The following is a 22,657-nucleotide window of genomic DNA, read 5'->3' as shown; positions in this document are numbered from 1 at the left end:
ACACTGTTCCGGGAGGGCCCGAAGGATGGCGCGGAGCTGGGTGGAAAGGAGAGGGGCCTCGTGGCAGGGAGACCACCAAGGTGACCTGGCAGAGGCTCGGAGCAGCTGGGACTTGCATCCACAGAGGGGAGAGAAGCGGCCGTGTCTCAGAGACCAAAGAACGAGATTCGGGAGGGAGCAGCAGTTTTCAAGAAAATCATCTCATAGACGGGTCACATGGCCACCGTCTGGGGCCGGGTTAACGCGTATGTGTGGACACGGTTACTCCTCCCCAACGAGTGGCTTTGAGAACAGCAGCATCTCGGTCCCATAGAAATTACACCAAATACAAGTCGGCTGTCCCAAGCCTCTAGTGCTAATGAGCTCCCGGTGTGTGTGTGCGGGGGGTGGGGGGTGTGCCTGGCCCCCTCCACCTTCGTTGTACAGGAAACGTCTGAATCCTTAAACATCCAGGAAGCACATTGTTTGTGATTACTTTAGACCTTCCAAAGGAAGCACGAACATCAATTCTGAGATGAATAGTCGAGTGCTGGAAGCCTGCCTCTCTGCTTGACTTCAATAACTTATCTCAGTGAATCCCCGGCAGAAAGCATATTCTGTACTCCAGTTCTCGAGAAGATGAGACGTGAGTGCTGGGGAATTAGAAGACAGAGGGGCTTTATCGCAACAGTGAACAAGCTGAAAATTACAAGGTAATGGAATCTCAGTGGGAGGTCCCCGTACCCTGCCATTAGCTAGCTCAGACGATGATTGCGGCAGAGGAGACGAGGGTTAGAGGAAGGCCCTGCGGATTTCGGCACTTGGCATCCGAGCCCGGACCGAACCGCACTTGAAGGCAGAGGGTACACCTGCCCGCCGGGATACACCTGCCCACCAGGAGCTCTGACCTCAAGGGAACGGTCTCCATGAGCCGTTGTGGTGCTTGAAGCTAGATTGTGTTCAGCAGAAGGGGGGGCACCTGGGAGATACTGCTAGGCTCTGCCTCCTGCACCATTTGTGGGATCACTGAACCCCATGACAGCCCAGGAAGGGACCCCAGGCAAGAGCCTCTCTCCTGTGTCCCCTACAGTGCAGCTGTGAAAGCTTTAGGCTGAGAGACCTATGGAAGCCAAGCTGCGTGTCCTGCTCATGGGGCGGAAAGAATACAATAATATCGGAGGAAATTTGTATACCGGGTAACGGGCTCGTGTTCCACGTAACTTTTCTTTGGCCCTTGTCAGGACCTCCTCAGGTCTCAGCCTCCTTCTGCAGAGAAAGAAAGAGGAGCTTGTGCTTTTAATGCACAAGCAATTCGGATACCATCGTCCCATGAAATGCTGCTTACTAAAATTTGGTCCTTTGGGATCATCTTTATGGTTTTTGCCCCATCCGAGGACTTTGACTCAAGCTGCCCAGCTTGCCCGTGATGAGCTTAGTTAAATGGCAGCAGAGAAGAGGGGCGCAGCCCAGGGGGAGCCAGGCACTGGACCAGGTTCCCTCCTGCTTGGCTAAGCCAGGTAGGTAGTAGGGTTTAGCAGGAAAATCCCCGAACAGCAGTGAGAATCCAACAGGGTGCAGGAGAAGGCAGCGGACCTCCTTGAAGGGTGAGTGAAAGATGGTCGAAGCTTCGGCCGGAGGGGATTCTGTGGGTGTCCTGCAGGCTGGGAAGTAAGTAACCTATCAGAACTGACACCCTCCGCTGTGACCTTGAATGCAGGCTTTCCAGTCTCCCGGAGGGACTGTCCAGAGCAGAGCGGGGGCACCCTCGCTGAGTGAGGTTGGTCACACAGAATAAGGTGGGGGGGGGGTGCGGGGACTCCGTTTCTAGAACGGAAGCCGAGGCAGGTAATGAGGCTAGAACTCTGGACATTGAGGGCAGGCCCCGACCCCAGAGCCAGGATGCCCACAGTCTCCCCTGTTCCTCGGTCTCCCGTAGGGCAGAGAGGGAACCGCAGGTGGGCTGATTCTGCAGGTGGACGGCTGCGGCAGCCCCAGCTGCAGGGAGAGGAAGGCGCCAGGCAGGGAGGCACGCCTACCAGCCAGGGCTCCCGCGGAAGCCGCTGCTGTTGTATGTTAAGACAACACGGGTTTGCTTTCAGTCCCCAGTGGGAGAAGCACGCGGGTCAAGTGTCTGCTCCGATGAGCCGGCAGCGTTGCTGAACACACTCCGACGAGCTCACCTCCCGGAAACTCCTGCGTGCATGCGAATGAGGAGCATTTCCAGTTTGTGTTTACAAGCTCCTGCAAACAAGGGCTGGGCTGTCTTCCCGAGTCAGAGGTAAAGATGCAGCTGGTGATGTAGAATGGGAGGGCGCGCGCCACCCAGAGCCCTTTAAGGGGGAAGAAAGGAAGATGGAGAGGGTTGGGGGAGGCTCTCTGAAATCCGGGGCCCTCGGGCTCCGTTCCGGGTTCTTTTTTCACCTCGTTCTGCGAAAAAGCACGATCGGCTGATGCCCAAGGTATGAAATTCGGTTTGGTTGACTGAAGATTTTCTAGGAGCGCTGTGCGCTGAACGAGAAGAGGAGGAAGGCAGGCAGGCTTCAACATGGCGAGTTAATGTCTTGCTCACATCATGTGTTCACTGCAGGTCAGCGGGTGGGTCTCTGCTTCTCAGGACCAGGACACACAATCCTAACTCCACCCCGAAGGCAGAGAGAGTGGAAAACACCGGCTCAAGGGCCATCAGTGAACACCAGTAGCACCCACAGTTTCTACAGTAACCCCAGCTCGCGGAGCTGGAGGTGTTATTCTCATTCTACAGATGAGGCTTCTAGAGCTAGGACAACTTGATGAACTCAATCAAAATCAAAAAGGGTTTTGTGCCTTACTGCGGTTTCTTTTGCTTTTAGTGCATGTGACCGTGTTTCCTAGAAAAAGCTGATCTGTAGGGAAACTGACAAAACGATCGTCTGAAGTTAAAAACTGGTTGCCAAGCTCTGTCCAATGACAGGTCCCTTGCAAAGGTCTTGCCCACGGGGCTGGCCACTTCACTGGCCTCTTTCCTGTGTATATCTTCTCACTGCACAGCTTAAGCTGGGATGAGCTTCCCCAGACAAGGGCCCCATAGAATGTCCGCTGCATTGGATACTAAAAAGTGTTGCAATCAAGGATTGAATTTGCTACCCCGCCTTGGGTTTCTCCGGAAGGGAGAGTTTATCACACGATAGTATACAATGTATCTTAAACCTATTTGCTTTAGTCTTCCGGAAGATCTATGAACAAGGAAAACACTGGGCCAAGGTGTGAATGAGGGATAGTGAGGCCTACTGCCTTTTTAGAGGTCCAGAGCATAAAACTTCTCTCCTGTAGTGACTCTGCCATAGGAAAATTCGGGCACGGTGGTATTAATTCTATCACACACCGATTCTGCACTATATTCCTGCGGATAGAGACACTCACCGGTACCGTCTCTACCTTCAAGGACTCCATCATTTAAACGGCCCATGGTCAGCTCTCAGCAAAGATCATTTGCTCTCATGGTAGGAAAGCAATTTAAAAATCTTTGGTCTGGCTAACCAGATAGTTCTCGTCTTCGTTTTGTAGATGACTCAGAGTCAGATTAACCTGCCTGGTCAAGATCACGATGCCAGTACGAGACAGGCTTCCCGTCTGGGGTCTGTCACCCTCCGGCTTGGCTACTCTCTGCCAGGTCTCCTGCAGGGACAGGACTAGAGCTGAGAGGAGCAGTAGGCACCAGCTTGCAAAGCTCAGGGGGAAACACCTTCTCTCATAAGTGGGACTTCCCCAACCTTCTCTGAACGCAGAGTGTGCATGGAGCTCAGTGGTGCCAAACCTTGACCATGTAACGGCAACACCCCAGGAACCTCTCAAAGGGCCCATGTCTGCTCTGTACCCCATCTCGGGGAGATCAGAACCTCCATGGGCAGGGGCCCAGTGTGAGGATTTTTCGAAGCCTCCCAGGGATTCCAATGTGGAGTCCAGTCGGGGAACTGGTGGTGTGGCACTTGCTTGGCCTGTGCGATGAACCAGATTTGCTCTTAGAAACTTCAAGTTGGAGGGGTGCCTGGGTGGCTCAGTTGTTAAGCATCTGCCTTCAGCAGGGTCCTGGGATGGAGTCCTGCATGGGGCTCCTTGCTCAGTGGGAAGCCTGCTTCTCCCTCTCCCATTCCCCCTGCTTGTGTTCCCTCTCTCGCTGTGTCTCTCTCTGTCCAATAAATAAATAAAATCTTAAAAAAACAAAAAGAAACAAGTTGGAGAGAGATCCTACCTGAGATGTAAAAATCGGTCTGTTCCAAGAGGAATTCCGTTTTCTTTTCTTTAACATCTATATCTGTATCTACACCTATATATGTATATTTGAGGGATTCCAAATCCCTTGGAAGGTGCTAGAACTTTGGATCCGGACTACCCAGGGTTCTGTGCTTGCTGCCATCCAAGCTGGGGAATGGCTTCATCTCTGGTCTGCAGTGTTTTTTTGTTTTGTTTTGTTTTGTCTTGTTTTGTTTTTATTGCATCTATAATAATGACCTCTGTGTAGGCTGCTACATGGAGGAAGGGGCAGGGGGAAGGTCAGCATACCTGCCTCGTTTGGTTCTTGGCATACAGCCGGTGTTCAAACACAACAGTTCTTTTCTCTTCCTTCACTGTTTCCTCTTCTCCTTTTGCTTAATATAAAATGAATGAAGAATCTTAAGAATTTCATGGCTGTCTTAAAACTGAAGCTGGTGCCATTGCCCTGAGGACCCATCACTGAGACCAGGGAAGACCTAGAGGCATAGCTTGTGCCATCTTCTGTTGGCTCAGGCTACACGATGAGCAGTGGCACCATTCTAATGGTCTTTGTTTAACTTGAGGACCTGGAGTCAAATGTTCATTGAAATCAGTGAAGCTCAATGGAGACAAATATGTGTATAGAGTCTCCATTCAGAGATGCACTAATTGCTTGCCCGACTCACTAAATTCTAATTAAAACCATCCCACCAGATGATTTTATTTCATTCCTTTCAACTTGTAATTAAAGCATTTACTGGCCAGCTCTCCGAAAGAAGGGAAGAGAATCCGCTTAGGTGTTCAAAGAAGAGAATGTGAGGAGGATCCCCAGGGGCGGTGACTTGCTTGTTTGCTGTTGAGCAAGACCAACGCCTTGTTGACCGGAGAGGATTATAGGGGAGAAGTTGGCTCTGCTTTGGGACATTCAGTTAGCTGGATTCCAGCTTGTTTCGAGAATTCAGTTCTTCGTGTGGATGCACTCCCAGGAGCAGGACCCTTAACGTGAATCGCCACTCCAAGAATTCATTAATGCCAAGCCCAAGGCTCAGGGGAGGACCGGCACACTTAGGACTTTCTCAGGGTGCCCTGCTGTGGTCTTGTGTTCCTTGCTCTCGTCCTCCTGGTCTAGATCGGTTCCAATCCCCTCCTCGTATGAGCGACACCCCCTTAATGACTGTCCTCGACTGGGGACCCCCAGAGTTCTCTCAGAGTTTCCTTGTTGCTCACGTCCTGCTTGACCTTCCCAGCTTCCCACCTTCTCTCCGCCTAGACACAGGTAGTAATTCCTGGGGCGTAGGAACTGGACAGACACCAGGTACCCAGGACACCATATATGCAGCTCGAGAGTATCCTCCTTACTAGAGAGAGGCAGCCTTTACAAACTTACAAGAAAAACACGGAGGTCCCGGTAGATAAACAAAGGCAAAAATCATTCACAAAATATGAGTGACCCAGAAACCAAGCAAATGAACAGAGGGAAAAAAGAGACCAAAACCAAAAACAAACAAACCAGATGCAAATATAGAGAACAAGCTGGGAGTTGCTAGAGGAGACGTGGCGGGGATCGATGTAATTTATAGAACTGAGTAATGGCCTTTAATAATGGCCCCCTGAGTAATGTGCAGAATTGTTAAATTGTTAAATATTCATCATATTATTATACTGTATACCTGAAACTCATATAACATATACATTTAATTATGGTTGAAATTTTAAAAATTTAAAGATTTTATTTGGTTGAGAGAGAGAGCACACTGAGAGAGAGAGTCACGCAGAGCGCAGGCACATGTGCCCCGAGGGGGAGGGGCAGAGGGAGAGGGACGTGGGACTCGACCCCATGACCCCGGGATCATGACCTGAGCTGAAGGCAGAGGCTTAACCAACTGAGCCACCCAAGCACCCCACCCCTGCGCCAAAAAATAAATGTTTAAAATGCAGATTAAAACAAGCATGAGATACTGTTTTGTGCCCATTTAACAACGGAGTTGCTATAACTCAGAAGTTGGTGAATGCCTGTTCACGATCAGGTGAGCTGGTAGGAGTAGATACAGGTATCAGGGCCCCCCCAGAACAAGCTCAGGGCCCAGGACAAGGGTCCGATCGGAGGCCCATGTGTCATGCGTCTACATATGTAAGAGTCACAAAGAAGCTAATACACTGGGAAATATTTTCAGTCTTCCTGCCTTCACAAATACAGCTTCCTAATGAGTTGGGTGAACCTACCATTCCTGGATTTCCAAGACTTCCTTCAAGAACTCGGTAGAGGGAGAGTGAGCTGTAGGCTCCTGGTGCCTGGCCTTCCTCCTTTTCCTGCCCCCGTTCTATCTCCACTGTAAGGGGCATTGTGCACACATATGTGGGCACGCTGAGGGTATGTTCAGGATCTTTCCAGGTGCCTCCCCACTCCCCCACCAGCAGATCAGGGGTATGGACACTGCAGCTCAGGTCTGCTTTTGAGAAAATGGTCCCCAGGGAGGAGACTCCATAACCCTGGAGGCAGGTCTGGGAAACTGAGGCAGGCAATGCCAGGACTCCACGTGCTTGCGCCATGATCTAGGGAGTCAAGGGTCATGGATTCCCCATGGGTTATCCCGTCAGCCCTTAGAAACCTTAGGTTATGGGAAATACCGTGGCTCAAGGAAGGCCAAAAAGGGGCCTGGGAAAGTGTGGGACCAGGGTGGGGGCTCTTCTTGCCAAGATCAGTAGGAATAGGTACACTCTTTCTAGGAAACAACTAAACAATATGCCTCAACAATGTTAAAATATGAATATGCCTTGACCCAGACGCCCAGTCTTTGATTAGAACTCAATACAAAACACAAAACAAAAGGTGAATTAATGTTTACATATAAAACATTGTTTGATAGCATTATATATCATAACCCCTCCCCCAAAAAAACCCCTACAGCTGACATGTCTAACAATAAATCAGTTACCAAATCACTAGGGTACCATCCAAATAAGGCTTACGACGTCCAGTGTCAAAAACAATACAGTATTTAATACATAACGTTAAGTGAAATATTTAAGTAAAGCGTTTTTATACGTAACAGCGGATGGAAAAAAAAAATCAAGATGTGAAAGTTTCCAGACATGCTCACTTGCAGTGTAGAAAAATATTTAAATGTAAATATGTCAGAATAGAATATTAAATGCTGTTGATGAGTGAGTACGGATGAGGGAATGCATTCCAGGTAATATTTTTCTCTTAATGTTGGCCTTTTGGAAAGTCTTCTAAGTAACAGCTTATTAGTTTAAGTCTCATTAAAAAAAAAAAAAAAAGAATGGGGGCACCTGGGTGACTCGGTTGGTTGGGCGTCTGCCTTCAGCTCAGGTCATGATCCCAGGGTCTTGGGATCGAGCCCCACCTTAGGCTCCCTGCTTGGCAGAGGGCCTGCTTCTCTCTCTCCCTCTGCTGTTTCCCTGCCTGTGTTCTCTCTCTCTCTCTCTCTCTCTGCCAAGTGGGTAAATAAAATCTTAAAAAAAAAAAAAGAATGTACAAATTATTTTAGATGTTTTGATATAAGGCTTAAATACACAATGTAAGTCGTTGTGATGACTTTAGACTTCAGTTTGGAACTGGGCTCATAGGTGCTTATTACATTGTTAAACATAAGTTCGTACAGTAGCAAAGTAAGCAAGAATTATGGTTTTCAGAGAGAAGGGCTCGAGGTGAGATCTGACTGATCTCCTTCTGGACAGCTGAGGTCCAGATTTAATGATAAAAAGAAATTCTGAATTTCTTAAAAATAAAGATATATAGAAATGTGGGGACAAACAGTAAAGGAGAAATGAAGTTTTGCTGACTGTACGGTAAACGGCGCCGATTGGAGGTTTTTTCCCTGAGCCTGCTGGCAGGCGGAACAAAGCAAGGCCGGCACCGACTCTGCTCTCTGTTTGTAATCAGCGTTGACCAGACGTAGGTCACTTGGCACGATATTGTGATCTGTCTTTTACCGCCACCCTGCCTTTCTGGAAGGCGTCCTTATCTCTCTGTTTCTGGTCCAGTTTATGAGAGGGGCACAATCAAAACAGGTTGAACTTGGCTCTCTCTGACATTTCCTATACCTGCGTGTAAGCTGTTGAGTCAAGACGTTTCTCTGCCCTTCTGAGTCCCAGGAAGACTCCGTGTTGCCTTGAATGGTGCTTTGTGGCTGCTGGAGAGAAAAAAAAAAAATGTTTGTCCCTTCTTTGAAGGTGGGTGCTGAGAAAAGCTGACAGGACAAACTGAATGGGGAAAATCAAGACGGCATAGGATTTCTGTGGGGAAGAGTTTTCAGGAGGAATTCTTCTGACTATGATGCATGGGGGTGTGCTGAGTTCTGGGGTCCCCAAGACCACCAGTGCTTGAGACATTGAAGGCAAGTTCAAGGTCCCCAAGTCTACCTTCAGGTTTGGCAATTGTCTAGAAGGACTCGCAGTCCCTGACAGCCACAAGATACGATGCTACAATTTATTATGGAAAAAGGATAAAGACTAAAATCACCCTGTAGGCCAGAGTGACAGCAAGTTCCACATGTGGAGCTTCTGGTGGTCACCACCCAGTGGAATCATGGACAACAGTCTCTTCTCCCAGCAACGTGTGACAATATGCGTCCAGTGTTGCCAGCTGGGGAAGCTCACCCAAGCCTTGAAGCCCAGAGCTTTGATGGAGCTTCCTCATGTCAGCAGGTGTGACCACCCCACATGGCTTGACCATAGTCTGGGGCTCCGCTACTCAGATTCTCTAAAGCCAACTCAGGTATGAGGTGTTATTGGACCATCCCATGCTTTAGGGACTCCCCATGACTGTGCCCCTTCCTCATCCCTTGCCAGTGAGAACAACCCAGTCTCGAAACAACACAGGCCTGTGGGAGCAGCGTCTCTAGATAGTAGAGTCGCAACAGTCCTCCTTTGGAGAGCAGTTTCTGAGACAGAGTCACTCGTGCGCCATATTTGTTGAGGGGCACCTGTGGGCGACAGACTGGTAGCCCCACAAATGACCATCTTCTGTCCCTGGAACCTGCGACTATATTCCCTTACATGGTAAAAGGGACTTTGCAGCCGGGAATGAGTTACGGATCTTAACACGGGGAGGTCAGCCTGGATTATCGGGGTGAATCCAATACCATCGAAAGGGTTCATAGAGTAGCAAAGGTCAGAGGTCAGGGGGTCAGAACAAGAAGGAGGAAATGTAGCAGTAAAAGGAGAGGTCTTCGAGGGAGGTTCGAAGATGCCTATGACAATGTTGGCTTTGAACACAGAGGAAGAGGTCACGAGCCAAGGAAAAAGCCCGTCTTAAGAAGCGGGAAGAACCAGAGAAATGTTTTCTCACAGAGCCCTCAGAGGGCCTGCAGCCCTACCGATGTCTTCACTTTAGCCCGGGGAAGCATGTGACCTCCAGATCTACAGGACAATGCCTTTGTGTTTGTTTGAAGCCACCAAGTGTGTGGTCATGGGTTACAAGGGTCCTTGGAAACCAATACAGTGTCCAGGTGAGTCTAGCAGTGATGCTGGTGTCTCAAGGACAGCCTTGACCAACGGTCCAGGGAGCTCTAGAGTGAGCGAAACCTTCAGAGCTTCGGGGCCCAGATGGCCAGGCCTTCACAGCCCTGCGTCTGCCCGACAGTGCTGTGCTGGAGTCGAAGGGGAAGTGGCCGCCCGTCCAGTGAGGGCTGCCTGCCAGCAGCGTCCCCCATTTACCTAAAGGGACGCCTGTGCATTACGTCCCAATGTGTGCACGTCATTACATCCACACAGTCACCCTGTTTCCCCCTGGCCCCCATGCTTAGGTCAGAAGGAGCAGAAAGCAGACATGTTCCTGGTTTTCTTTCTCAGGGCAATAGCATTTCATGACGGTTCCAGTAGAAGGTTCCAGAAGAAGTGAAGCCTGGCAGGCAACAGAAGAGGAAGGCTGTTGGCTTACTCCAAATGTGTGGCTCTTCTGTTTGTAGGTTTGCTGACGGTTCCCAAGGGCCCAGGGGGCTGCCAGGATAGAACCCTCAGGACAAGGCGCATGGCCTGGCACAGGGATGTGGCCGGGGGAGGCTAAAATAGTAATAGTAACCGCCAACACTTGGTTATTGATGATCATGACCCGTTCTAAGTGCTTTACAACTTTGCCACCTGGGACGCTGGCCGCACCTGGGAGCTCCCCGGAAACGCACAGCCTGAGGCCTCAGCCCAGACTAGCAAATGAAAGAGCATTTTAGCAAGATCTCCAGGTCCTTTAGAAGCAGGTACAAGTCTGCAACGGACTGCTTTTCTTGCATGAACTCTTCGTCTTCTCCCGGAAAGCCCTGGGAGGGAGCTGCGGTTATTCCCAGTCGCTTTAGAGATGATGGCGTTTGGGCACGGAGGGATTCAGTGATCTGCCCGGGCTGGTGAGGGCTGAGCCAGCATTGAATTGAGGTCGTCTGTTGCAGATCTGAGACCCGAAGCTCCTGAGGAATGAAAAAAAAAAAAAAAAAAAGTGACTTTGGTATTACCCAGAGCCAGATTCAGCTCCCGGGTCCTTCTTCCTGGCTGTGTGACTCTGGACAGGTCCCTTCACCTCTCTGGGCTCTATTCCCCCATCAGTAAAGTAGGACAAGGACAGCGTGTACTTCACAGGGCGTTTGTGAGGCAAGAGAAGAAAACGCACATGAAGACTTAGCAGTTCGCGTCTGTTCCTGTTAGGATCGCTGTCAGTTTCACTGTCATCCTTGTCATTGTCGCTGTCCTGATTGTCATCGCCGTCAGACTGCCAGGAGGAGGACCCAGGTTCACGGGGGCAGGACCCACGGGAACTCAGCAGGGAGTCACCCGACTGGAGTCTCACGTTGGTGCTGACCAGTGACCTTGATGCGCTAACCACAGACCCAATTTTTTTAACCTCCTGAAGCCCCTGCGAGGTTTGTGGCTCCTGATCTGTCCTCTTTTGAGAGTCACGACTCGGTATCTTCCTGGGAAAGTTAACTCGAGGGCAGTGTTCTCCCCCAAGTGGTGGTTGCCGTGGAAACAGGTGCCCCTCGGGGACCAGGACAACGCCGGCAGAGACCTGACTCTTCATCTCCTGGAAAATAATTGTCCAGTGTTTCCTGTGCCTGTTATTCCCAGGTGACACTGGCCAAGAGAGCACATGCTGCGGGGATTCCCCACCCCCACCCCAAGCATCACCTCTTCTTTCTGGCTCTTGCAAGGAGTGTGTCTTCTGGCTTGTGTTTGGGTCTCTGCCTTGGTGCTCACAGGCCGGGTCGCAGGCGGCACTGACTCTTCGAGGATGATTTCATTTTCCAAGCCTTGCATTTTCTTGAAGCTCCTTGCCAATGTCCTTTTACTTTCTGGGACTCCTCCTTTGAACACTGCCCTCCCTTATTTAAAAGAAAGCCAGAATCCTCAAGGCTCTGTCTGCCGCAAAAGAAACTCTCAAGGAAGGAGGCCACCGCTGTCCGAATCGCTCTGTTTCCTAAAGTCTGTCCTCCCTGCGGGTGGAAGGGGTCTGTGTGGGTCCCCAGAGCGCCCCCCACACTTCCCCTTGAGCGGAGTGAGCCGCAGCCATTCTAATCCATCCATACGTGGGTGCGTGTGTGTGTGTCAGGGTGAGGGGGGTGGACAGCGATAACGTTCCCTGGTTTTCCTTGCCACAGCCAGGACGGCCCAAGATACTAAAAAGAACCTCACAAAATGGCAAGGAAAAGCAAAAGAGAAACAAAAATAACAGAGGCATGAAAACAGCCCAGAACGCTGGGACAGGTGTCTAGGCTCTACTCCCAGAGTTCTAGTCCCTCCGGGTGGGCCCCTCCTGTGGGTCCTTTACCTTCCAAAGTCCGGCGTCCTCCCTCTGCTGTGACCGCCGCACAAGGAGCTGGTTACCCGGTCGCTTCTTGAAGCAAAGGCCAAGAAGAAAGGTTCTAACTCTGCTACGTCCACCCATTTCCCACCAAGAAGGAAGAGAACATTCTAGAATAGAGCAGGATGTAAGAGAAAAGATTGCATCTTACCCTCTTACCATCTGGCCCTCTCAAATATTTCTAGAGATGTGACTTATGTTTGTGGTTAGTCAGAATAAACGCCGAAGAGCCGTTTGACTGTCCTGACCATCCTCACATCCTCTAGAATCTTCTCTGCTTAGAAATCAACCAGACTTCGCCCATCCCTTTCTCTGTTTCTTGCTTTCTCGCCCCCCATCAGTCCATACAGTAAATAGAGTTTCAGGGCCCCTGCGTGGCTCCGTCTGTTTAGCGTTGGACTCTCAGTCGAGGCTGAGGTCATGATCTCAGGGTGGTGGGATCGAGCCCCGTGCTGGGCTCTGTGCTGGGCGTGGAGCCCGCTTAAAGTTCTCTCTCTCCCCCTCTCCCTCTGTCCCTGCCACCTCTAAAAAAATAGTTTCAACGGTGTGCAAAGTGCCCTGGTAGGGGGCACCGTTTTGAAAATCTGTTGAATTTCAGCCCATTTTTCTGTTCCTAAAATGTGCTGGGCTGAATCGCACTCTACCTTGCAAAGAACGAAACCGCTCAGTAATTCCTCCCTCCCTTTCTTCTCCACAACCTCCACAACGCCGGACACGATGTGTTCCCAGTCTGTGTGGACACACGCGTTCCTGGTAGCCTAGCCACGTGCCCCAGAATGGGTGTGCACGTGTGTGCCTGTTTGGAAAGACTCCCCCCTTTTAGTTGTTCGTTTTAGGTCCACTGACCCAGACACCTTTTGGAGGTAGACTCGCCAAGCCTTTAGCAGCTCAGCAGCCCCCCACCTTCCCCCCGTCCCCCGCCGCCCACCCCTCGGGACACCCTGAGCCGTCCCCTGGAGAGGCAGCTTACGCAGATCCTGGGGGCTGGCGGGGAGCTGAGCGGGTGCCTGAGCGGGTGAGAGCACAGCTGTTCTCGTGATGCTCCAGGACAGGCGTGCGCCGAGGGGGGCTCTTTTCCAGCCAGCTGACGGGAGGGAGGCAGCAGATGGCATCCCGGCTTCTCCGCGGAAACCCTCCCCCAAACGGAGCGGCGCCGAGGCCCGCTCCTTCGCTCCCCTCACTGTTCTGGGGACTCTGTTCCTATTAAACAAAGCTTCCTGCCAGCTTTTCCTTCCAAGCAGGCGCAGGAGGGGCTCTCAGTGAAGCCACGGCCAGAAAACCGCCGTTCCGCTCCCCAGCAGCCCGCGTGGCTTCCCTGCATCCTTCTCCTTAACGGCTCTGCCCGGCGACATCCGTCCGAGACATTCACGGCGTCGGCCGCACAAGCCGCCTGGATGCCAGGAGCCAAGAGCCCGCAGGATAGTGAGAACCATTTGCTTTTAGGCACTGCCTCTCTTTCTGGGCTCTCCAAGGACCTCTCGGACAATTAAGTGTTTCTGTTGTAAGTGGGGAAACTGAGGACCCCAGGAAGTTGAGCCTTTTCCTCCGAGACACGGGGCTGATGACGTCCAGAACCCAGCCCAGCTGCTCTTCCCCTTTGCGAGCCTTCCCAAAGGACACAACGAGGCTGTCGCGGGACCACGGAGCTCATTTTCTTCTCCTGTCCTTGACGGCCCTTCTTCCCCGACCAGCTCCTCCTCATCTTCCCAGGGGTCTGCATCGCGCTGAGCACCCAGGATCCCACTCCCATGCGATTCCGAGGGAGAACAGGGCCTGGAAGGTCATTGGAACAGGCGGAGGCCAGGCTGGCTTCCTCCCTACTCTTCCTACTTTAGCTTGATTGTGTGTGTGTGTGTCTGTGTGTCTGTGCGCGCACGTGCGTGCTTGTATGAACGGACACAGAGATCACCTTCCACGGGTCTCATCCTTACGGGTGTGAGAGAAGATGACATGCACCTGCCTTCTGGCCCCTGCAGTGGGCCCCAGCTCACGGGCTATCACAGCGACCACCTCCACCTGCACAGCGACAGAGCCAGAAAGAAGAGGTCTCATCCTCCCTCTTGTAAACCAAACCACTTAATTACTACTTCCACCGACAGGAAAAGGTGTGAGCCAAAGGGCCGGCGAGGTCCTGGGATTAAAAAGAGCATTCTGTGGCTGAAAAACATCTTTTTTGGGACATGAAAGACCATTGCAGTGTTGATACTGTTTTCCCTCTGGAACGAGCCCACGTAATAATAGTAATAAGTGTCGAAAAAATAGTTACTATTTTAATATATATGGAGTAGTACTAGGTGTTGGGCTACATTCTAAGCCCTGTGTACACATTATCCCATGTATTTCTCATATCAATCTTTTGTAAGATTTTTTTTTAAGAGAGAGAGAGAGCATGAGTGTGGGGGTGGAGCAGAGGGAGAGAGGGGGAAGCAGGCTCCCCGCAGAGCAGAGAGCCGGATGCGGGGCTCGATCCCAGGACCCTGAGATCATGACCTGAGCCTAAAGCAGAGGCTCAACCCACTGAGCCACCCACTGGGCCCCTCTCATATCAATTTTCTGAGCCAGAAACTATTATCATTCCTTTCCACAGATGAGAAACTGAGGCACAGAAATGTTACAAAGCCCTCCGAGGTGCTACACCAGGTATAAACCCAGGACTTGAAGTAATCTATCACGAATTCGTTCTGCAAGTCTGAGAAGTACTCAGCTTTCCGTAAAGAAAGGCAAGGTGAGGAGGTCAGGTCCCTGCTTGAGCACACGGCCTGGGACGGGACAACACGAGTGGAGCCCAGGCCAGCTGTCCCCGTAGTCAGAGTTCTTCGTACCGCTGTCCCCACGGACCTGGAGAGCCTGCCCTTAGCCTACAGTCCATGCATTGCCTGGTACGGTGTGGACCCACAGTCAACATTCCATAAACGTGTGCTCATTCTTTTTGTGGCACTAGCGGATCCCAAATTAAATCCTGATTTAAAACCTGTTGTCCACATTCCTGGGAGGAATCGCGTGGGTAGTTCAAAGGGGTGAGTGGTTCCTTAGTCATGGCTGCTTGGCTTTCGAAATGCGTTTGTATATCGATGGTTGAATATGGGTTTGCCATTGATGGGATTCATGTCACTTCTTGTAAAAATAATGAGGATATGGGGTGATGGTCTGGCTCAGGAGAAGCCTGGAGTCGCTGTATCTGTCCTGCCTCAGTGTCCCCTTATTTGCAGCTCTCGCAGGGGAACAGGGGTCATCTCATGCACTGAGGTCACAGATTGGCCATCCTGGCCATCCTCGGCTTGTGAAGAGCTTCTGTTGGACTTCTCACTGGGGCAGTCTGCCAAGGGATTACCTTCCTCTCTCTCCTACCTCCTTTCCTCTGTCTCTTTCTTTCTCTCTTTCTTCCTTTCCTTGGAATTTATCATCCTCGTCAAGATTTTTAAAAAATTAGGAGATCTTTGTTTAGCTCTCCGGCTTCTGAAAAATTCTAATATTTGGCAACGTAAGCCCCACATTTGTACTTGGCGGCTAGCTGGAGGTCGTTAATGAAAGGCTCCTCTTCTAGACGGGCCGGTGCCCTCCCCAAGGTCTCAGCCTTCACCACGCCGTGTCGTCTCCCTGACACCAGGGCTGAGGGTCCGTTGCCGCCAACCCGCATCCCACACATTTGTTTCCCACACTCCCAGCCAGCGCCACCCGGTCCTAAAGCGTTGGTGCTGAAGGCACCTGCTGTGTGAGCCCCATCCTGACGGTGTGAGACCCCGGGGTGGGCAGAAGAGCCCAGGCGGTGTCGCTCCAGCCGCTCCCCACAGCCTCCCTCGTGTCTTTTCTCTGATGCGGCACTGGTCAGTGACCCGGGAGACGGAATGGCTCTGCCCTGGTGTCAAGCCTGGAGAACTTGCCAGCTTCCCTCGAGCCACCCAGGGAGAAGCAAATATTAATCTTGAAAACGAACTGCCCCAGGGGTCCAGACCTTCCATTCTCAAATCTTTCAACTAAAATAACACCCTTCTGGGACCCCTGAGTGGCTTGGTCAAGCATCGGCCTTCAGCTCAGGTCATGATCTCAGGGTCTTGGGATCCAGGCCCGCATCGGGCTCCCTGCTCAGTGGGGAGCCTGCTTCCCCCTCTTCCTCTGCCCCTCCCCCACACTCATGCTCTCTCTCTCTCTTGCTCTTGGACAAATAAATAAAACCTAAATAAATTAATTAATAAATAAAATAACACCTTTCTATTAAACCACTTACTTGTGAGCCGGGAGTCCCCAACCCAGTCACGTACTTTAGCCCGAGCCGTGCTGTGTTTTCTTCTTTGGTGTGCTTCTCCTGGACTCAGTCCTCTTTGGGAGCCCGCTAATCGAGGTTCTGTTGGAGAGGAGACTCCCACCCTCCATTCCTTGCTGATGGTGTGTCAATAGAATCATGGGCGCCATTGTCGAAGGAGCCGAGGGATAAGGCTGCCAAGAACCGGGGAGCCCTCTGACTTGACAAAATGGCCACAAGTCAGCAGATCGGCTAAGTTGTGTCGAGACACCAACACACATTTCTGCCAAGTTTGGCAGAAATTGTCTGTTTTATGTGGTTGTTGTGAGAGGTTGAGCTCATGTTCCCAACTCCTCATTCTCAGAAGAGAATTTCTATCGCCTTTCCTAGGACTTTGCAGTAGCTTCCACTAGAATCTGTAGAGCATACATCCCCACCTGTCCTTGGACTTGACCATGCAATTTACGCTGATAACTAGCTGACGGTTGAAGAAGTCAGCAAATTCCCACCCGCCCCATTGAGCCTCTGCCCTCTGTAATGAGGAAAATAAGCCTCAGGAAGCTGTTGCTCCTTAAGCTTGGGTCTTGGGATGAAAATACGGGGAAAAAAACCTGGTGGTAATGTAGCCCAGCTGAGCCCAAATAAGATCCACCGAGGACAGCCAAATTTCAGCCGTGAACTGGGAAGAGATGTTAGTTGCTGCCAACCAGTGAGGTTTGGTTGATTGTTACACAACATCTCATGGGGACAAAAATAAAAAATAAACACACACACACACACATGCACACACATACACACACACACCTGGATAACACAGCTAGTCAAGGGAGGAAAAAAGGAGATTGCTTGTCGACTTTGCTGATTATTGAGAATTTTGATTATGCCATACAGTATGTTGATACAATTTTATTATTTACTAAGATTTTTTTTTTAAGATTTATTTATTTAGTGAGAGAGAGTGTGAGTGAGCCGGGGTGGAGGGACAGAGGGACAAGAGGGAGGAAGAGAATCTCAAGCAGACTTCGCGCTGAGCATGAAGCCAGGTACGGGGTTCAGTTTCATTGCCCGGGATCAAGACCTGAGCTGAAACCAAGAGTCGGACGCCTAACCAACTGCACCCTCCAGGTGCCCCACTAAGATGTTGCTGTGTTTTCCCATTTTCAGTCTTGGCTCTGATGGTACCTGCAAGTCAGCTTTATTGTGTACGGCATGAAGCTGACACCCTTCTTCTGTACCCATGTCTTTGGAATCGCTTGACGAGAACCCCAAGTCTACCAGATAACTGTGCAGATAGACAAGGAAGCGTGGTACCCAAAGAAAGAGGGCGTTGAGTAGGCCTTTCGTAATTTGTCAAGAGTAAATCAAGCACCTTCTTTTTCTAAGTAAAAAACCCTCGGTGGTTCGAACTTCACATCGCAAGCTCTGCTATTCAGTCCTCCTAATTCCATCAGCTTCTGTTATCTCCATTCCGTGGGCAGCTTGGAGAACGAGTCCCCGTGGTCCTCTTATCTGTTCATTTACAGTCATCTTGTCGGGGTCACAGCTAAGTACCCAACTCATTAGGCACTGACCCCTACTGGAGTAATCACCATAAACCACCATGAGCTCTTCCCAGTTCAATTGATGTGTAAACTATTTAAGGACAAGATGAAATGAACAGGAAAGATTTTCTGGTTTAGTTTAATTGCTTCTCAGGTGGCCTCTCATTTACCAAGCTCTGCTACAACTATGAACCAGAACTACCCTAGTGAAACTAATATAAAAGACCCGAGTACGTTGGGGAATACGGCTTGATTCGACACATCCCAGGGAGCCTGCATTGCCAGATTGAAAGAAAGACTTTTTCAAGTCTACTTGGTGCGCTGATGGTGGTCCTCCTCTTCTTCACAGGTGCGTGACTCAAAATCGCACTATCTGGAAATTCAATGAGCGGATTCTTTTGTCCACAAATTCCTCGCCCTTTCAACGATCAAAAACGATGGCTATGTCAAAGACGAGGTAAGTTGTCTCCGTTGGGTTGTCTTCACTGGGATACATTTGAGGGCATCGAGGGAAAAAAATGCTTAAAAATTTGCAATAAAAATACAGCAGAGTGGATGGCACAAGATTGGCAGAAATCTGTTAGTTGCTGAGGCAACACGGGGCTTCACCACGCTGTCACCTCTGTTTCTGTGTGTGCTTGAAATTTTTCATAATAAAAATGAGAAATGTGTAAGACTGGTCGTATCAAGTCTGATTTAAACTCAAATCTTATTTTGGGGCTTGCTTTGTGTCTCCTAGAGATGGGACTCTTCTTCTTAAATGTGCAAATGGAGATTGGAGACCCCAGTTCACCAAACACATTGAGCCCTGGTGGTGTTCAGGTTTCATGATTTGGTCAAGCCAGGGAAACAACCGGCTCTGGATTTTCAAGGTCTGACGCTCCAATACACTCCCGTGAAATGCTCTTGCCTTTTTAGTCTTCTGTCCTATTGTCTTCCAATAATCTCCTCTCCTTGCCTTGGGTATGGATGGACTCCAATAGCAACAGTGTCCTGGGTTGTGCAGAATGAAGGCTCTACCTTCTTTCCACACCTACCTACCCTTGCCTGCTGAGGCTGGGCCTCGGAGGAAGTTCCTGCGGCCCAGAACCTGAGCCCACGGCTCTACCCCGTTCTTGACCCAGTTCAGAGCGGGACGTGTTGCACGTCAGGAAGTGGATCCCAGTCACAGGAGGGGTCTTGCATCTAGTATAACTGGGTGGGTGGGGGTTGGGAGCCTGTGAAGCGTCATCCAACCACGACCCTCAGAATGGGTCCCCAGATCATGTCAGCTGGCTTCCATACTAGATCTGATGGAGAATGGAACTGTGGTCTTAGTCCCAGCCATCGTTATGGGGGTCCTGACACCTTATTTGCTTTTTGTCAACTCCCTCTCCAGGAACCAGGATTTAGAGGCCAGATGCTCCTATAGAGAACAGGACTCCTCAGCCTTGCCTTGTCCCACCCATTGAATCGGAACCCCTTGGCCGTGAAGTCTGAATTCACTGCATCTCTTTGAACAACATACTTGGATTTTGGCCACACCCTCAAGAGCCAGACTTAAGGTAGGTTCAGTCTTTTGCACAGGCCTCACTTGTCCCATGGCCTGTTTCCTGATGGTGGCAATGCCTTTTCCTTGTTCTCATGAGCACAGCTGAAACAGGATGCAGTTTACATATGGGACTTTCAAGAAAAGCACAAATGAAAATATGTTTAAACTTCAAAAAACAGGGGCATCTTGGGTGGCTCCATCAGCTAAGCGTCTGACTCTGGATTGCAGCTCAGGTCATGATCTCGGGGCCATGGGACTGATTCCCACATCGGCCTCCACGCTGATCATGGAGGCTGCATAACATTCTCTCCCCTCTCCCCCTCCCCCCCTTGCTCATGCTCTCTAGCTCTCTAAAAAAGAAATATGATGTTAAAAAACAGAAGAGTGACACATTTAAGGTCCAAATTTTTGACCCTAAAATAGTTCATTTGCTTACCTATTTTGTTTTGTTTTGGCTTCTTTGGTTTGTATGTCTCAGACAGGGGGCACATTTGTACTGAGGGCGTCTCCTAGACTTGATGACACAGAGCTTTTACACTCTAGACAGCTTGCAAGTACTGAGGTCATCTGCCACAGTCACACTGGGCAAAGCAAAGGCTTTGGATTTGGGCAGATGTGGGTCTAAATCCTTTGCCAGAATTTTCTAGCTGTGTGACCTTCACCAGGTTACTTAACCTCTCTGGGCTTCAGTTTCTTCTCCTGAAGAACAGGGGTAACTAATAAGTGTTGGCAAGGGTGTGGAGGAAAGGGAACCCTTGTACGCTGTTGATGGGAGTATAATTTGGTGCAGCCACTATGGAAAACTGTATGGAGGCTCCTCAGAAGCTTAAAACTAGAACTACCCTGTGGTTCAGGAGTTCCACTTCTGGGTATTTATCTGAAGAAGATGAAAACACTAACTTTAAATGATGTCTACCCCCTCCCCCACGTTCACAATAACCAAGGCTCAGACACAGCAACATTAAGTCTCCAGTGAAGGATGAATGGATAAAGAAAATGTGGTAAAATACACACTTGCGCACGCACACACACACACACACACACACACACACAGGAACATTATTCAGCTGTTAAAAAAAAGAACGGAATCCCGCTCTTTGAGACAACATGGATGGACCTTGACGGCATTAGGCTAAGCGAAGTAAGTCAGAGAAGCATAAATACTGGGGGATCTCATTTACCTGCAGAATATAAGAAAACAAAGCAGATGACTAAAACCAGAGACTAGATTGGTGGTTTGTGGGTGAGAAGGGGAGGCAACATGAGGGAAATAAGGGGGTTTAATTACAAACTTTCGGTTATAAAATAGATAAGTCATGGGGACGTCCTGATGGCTAGATATGATTCTAGTTAATAATAATGGTATTGCGGGTTTAAAAGTTGCTGCAAGTATATATATATATATATATATATATATTTATTTTAAGATGTATTTATTTATTTGAGAGACAGCGCCCATGAGCAGGGAGTGGAGAGGAGGGTCCGAGAGAGAATTTCAAGCAGACTCCCCACAGAGTGCAGACGCGGGGCTCGCTCTCACGACCCTGAGATCGTGACCTGAGCTGAAACCAAGAGTTGGCACTTAACGGACGGTGCCACCCAGGCGCCCCGCTGAGAGTCTATCTTAAAAGTCCTCATCACATGAAAAACGAAAAATACCCTTTTTGCAACAATGTTTGGCGACATGTTAAATAGACTCATCCTGGTGACCGTTTTGCCGTGCATACAAATATCAGATCCTTGTGTTGTACATCTGAAAATAAAATAATATCTCAATACACCTCAAAAATAAAATTTTAAACAATGAAAAATAGGGATAGCAATATCTACATGGTAAGCTTGACATGAGGATTATTAGATCAAGTGTATGTAAAATGTACCTCGTAGTATCTGGCAAATTACAGAACCTCATGAGTGTGGCTGTTACTCCCCCTCTCTCTCCCTTGGGTTCAGAAGGGCCCTGGGTGTTCAGATCAAATAGGTCAGGCAGAGAGTGATCTAAAGCGTGGGTGGCCTCCCACTCCCCAGGTGCCCTTCCTCATGGAAGAAAAAGTGCAGAGCCCAAGGGCCACCCTCTTCTCCATCACGGAAAGTGTCAAGGGCTATTTCTTCATGAGAAAATAGTCTTAAGATTTTGTGTTTCGTGGAAAGGCTTTGGGGGGTTTAATGAACCTGAAAGTACATGGTGCTTCTCATGAGCTCTGTACATTTTTCTGGGAAGATTGTCCATAGCTTTTATCGGATACTCCAATGAGTATTTTCATTCATTCCTTCAACAACTACTTTTTGAGTGTTTATTATGGTCTTGGTGTAGAGAGTATAGCAGCAAAGAAAACAGGACAAAATGCCTGCCTTGTGGAGTCTAATTTCCAGCGGACCTGCTCATTTTTAAGAATCACTGATCTAGGGGTGCCTGCCTGGGTGGCTCAGTCATTAAGCATCTGCCTTCAGCTTGGGTCGTGATCCCAGGGTCCTGGGATTAAGCCACCCATCAGGCTCCTTGCTTGGCGGGAAGCCTACTTCTCCTTCTTCCTCTGCCCCTGGCCAGTGTTCCTTCTCTCGCTGTGTCGTTGTCAAATAAATAAATAAATAAAATCTTAAAAAAAAAAAGAAAGGATCATGGATCTAAGCTAACCAAGAAGACTCTGAAATGGGATTTTAATTTGCCAATAGTCCTTTTTTGGGTTGCATTGAATTATAGACTCCAAACACCTGTCTGACTGGGTCAGATCCGCTCTCCACAGCCCTGTATATTTAATACAGTGGACACCCAGGGAAAGGATTAATGGAAATTTACTGATTATATTCGACACCAGCAAATTTCCTCTGAGCACCCCACTGTGGAACCACAGGAACAAAGGGAGGTATGAGACATGTGGTCCAGCGAAAAACGATGACAAAACAAACAGACGAGAAACAGACGCTGGCATTTGGGGATTTGAGGAACCCGCCCTGACTCTTCCGCTCCATAGCCATGAGAGATTAGATAAGGGGCACAAATTCTCTGAGAAACGGCATTATCTGGAATCAGAGATGCTAATCTCACAGGGCTGTTGTGCCCATTTTTTAATTTTCTCTTTTTAATTTAAATTTTAGTTCATGAACACAGTGCAATATTGGTTTCTGGAGTAGAATTCAGTGATACAGTAAATAACAGGGCCAGCCGTCAGGGAATGTTAATTCTCTATATCTAAGACGATGCTTCCTATCATGTTAGCATCATGGGTCATCAGCATAAAACACACATACATGCGTGCACACACACACACACACACACACACACACACGTGTGTTTCTGATACTGACCAAACTCGGCAAACTTTAAC

General features: G+C 49.5%; 1 long non-coding RNA gene across 1 annotated transcript in view; it reads left to right on the top strand.

Annotated features, from left to right (window-relative positions):
- The window catches only part of LOC116581102, a 36,572-nt gene extending 17,243 nt beyond the window's left edge, over positions 1–19,329 (top strand). The window contains exons 4-6 of the long non-coding RNA XR_004281891.1: positions 18,150–18,257; positions 18,540–18,672; positions 19,179–19,329. This is a non-coding gene — a long non-coding RNA (uncharacterized LOC116581102). The remainder of the gene's footprint in view (positions 1–18,149; positions 18,258–18,539; positions 18,673–19,178) is intronic.
- The last annotated feature ends 3,328 nt before the right edge of the window (positions 19,330–22,657 follow it).

The sequence above is a fragment of the Mustela erminea genome, chromosome 20 (genome assembly GCF_009829155.1).
Source record: "Mustela erminea isolate mMusErm1 chromosome 20, mMusErm1.Pri, whole genome shotgun sequence".
In the NCBI taxonomy this organism is placed as follows: domain Eukaryota; kingdom Metazoa; phylum Chordata; class Mammalia; order Carnivora; family Mustelidae; genus Mustela; species Mustela erminea.
This window is presented reverse-complemented; position numbering and strand designations above follow the sequence as displayed.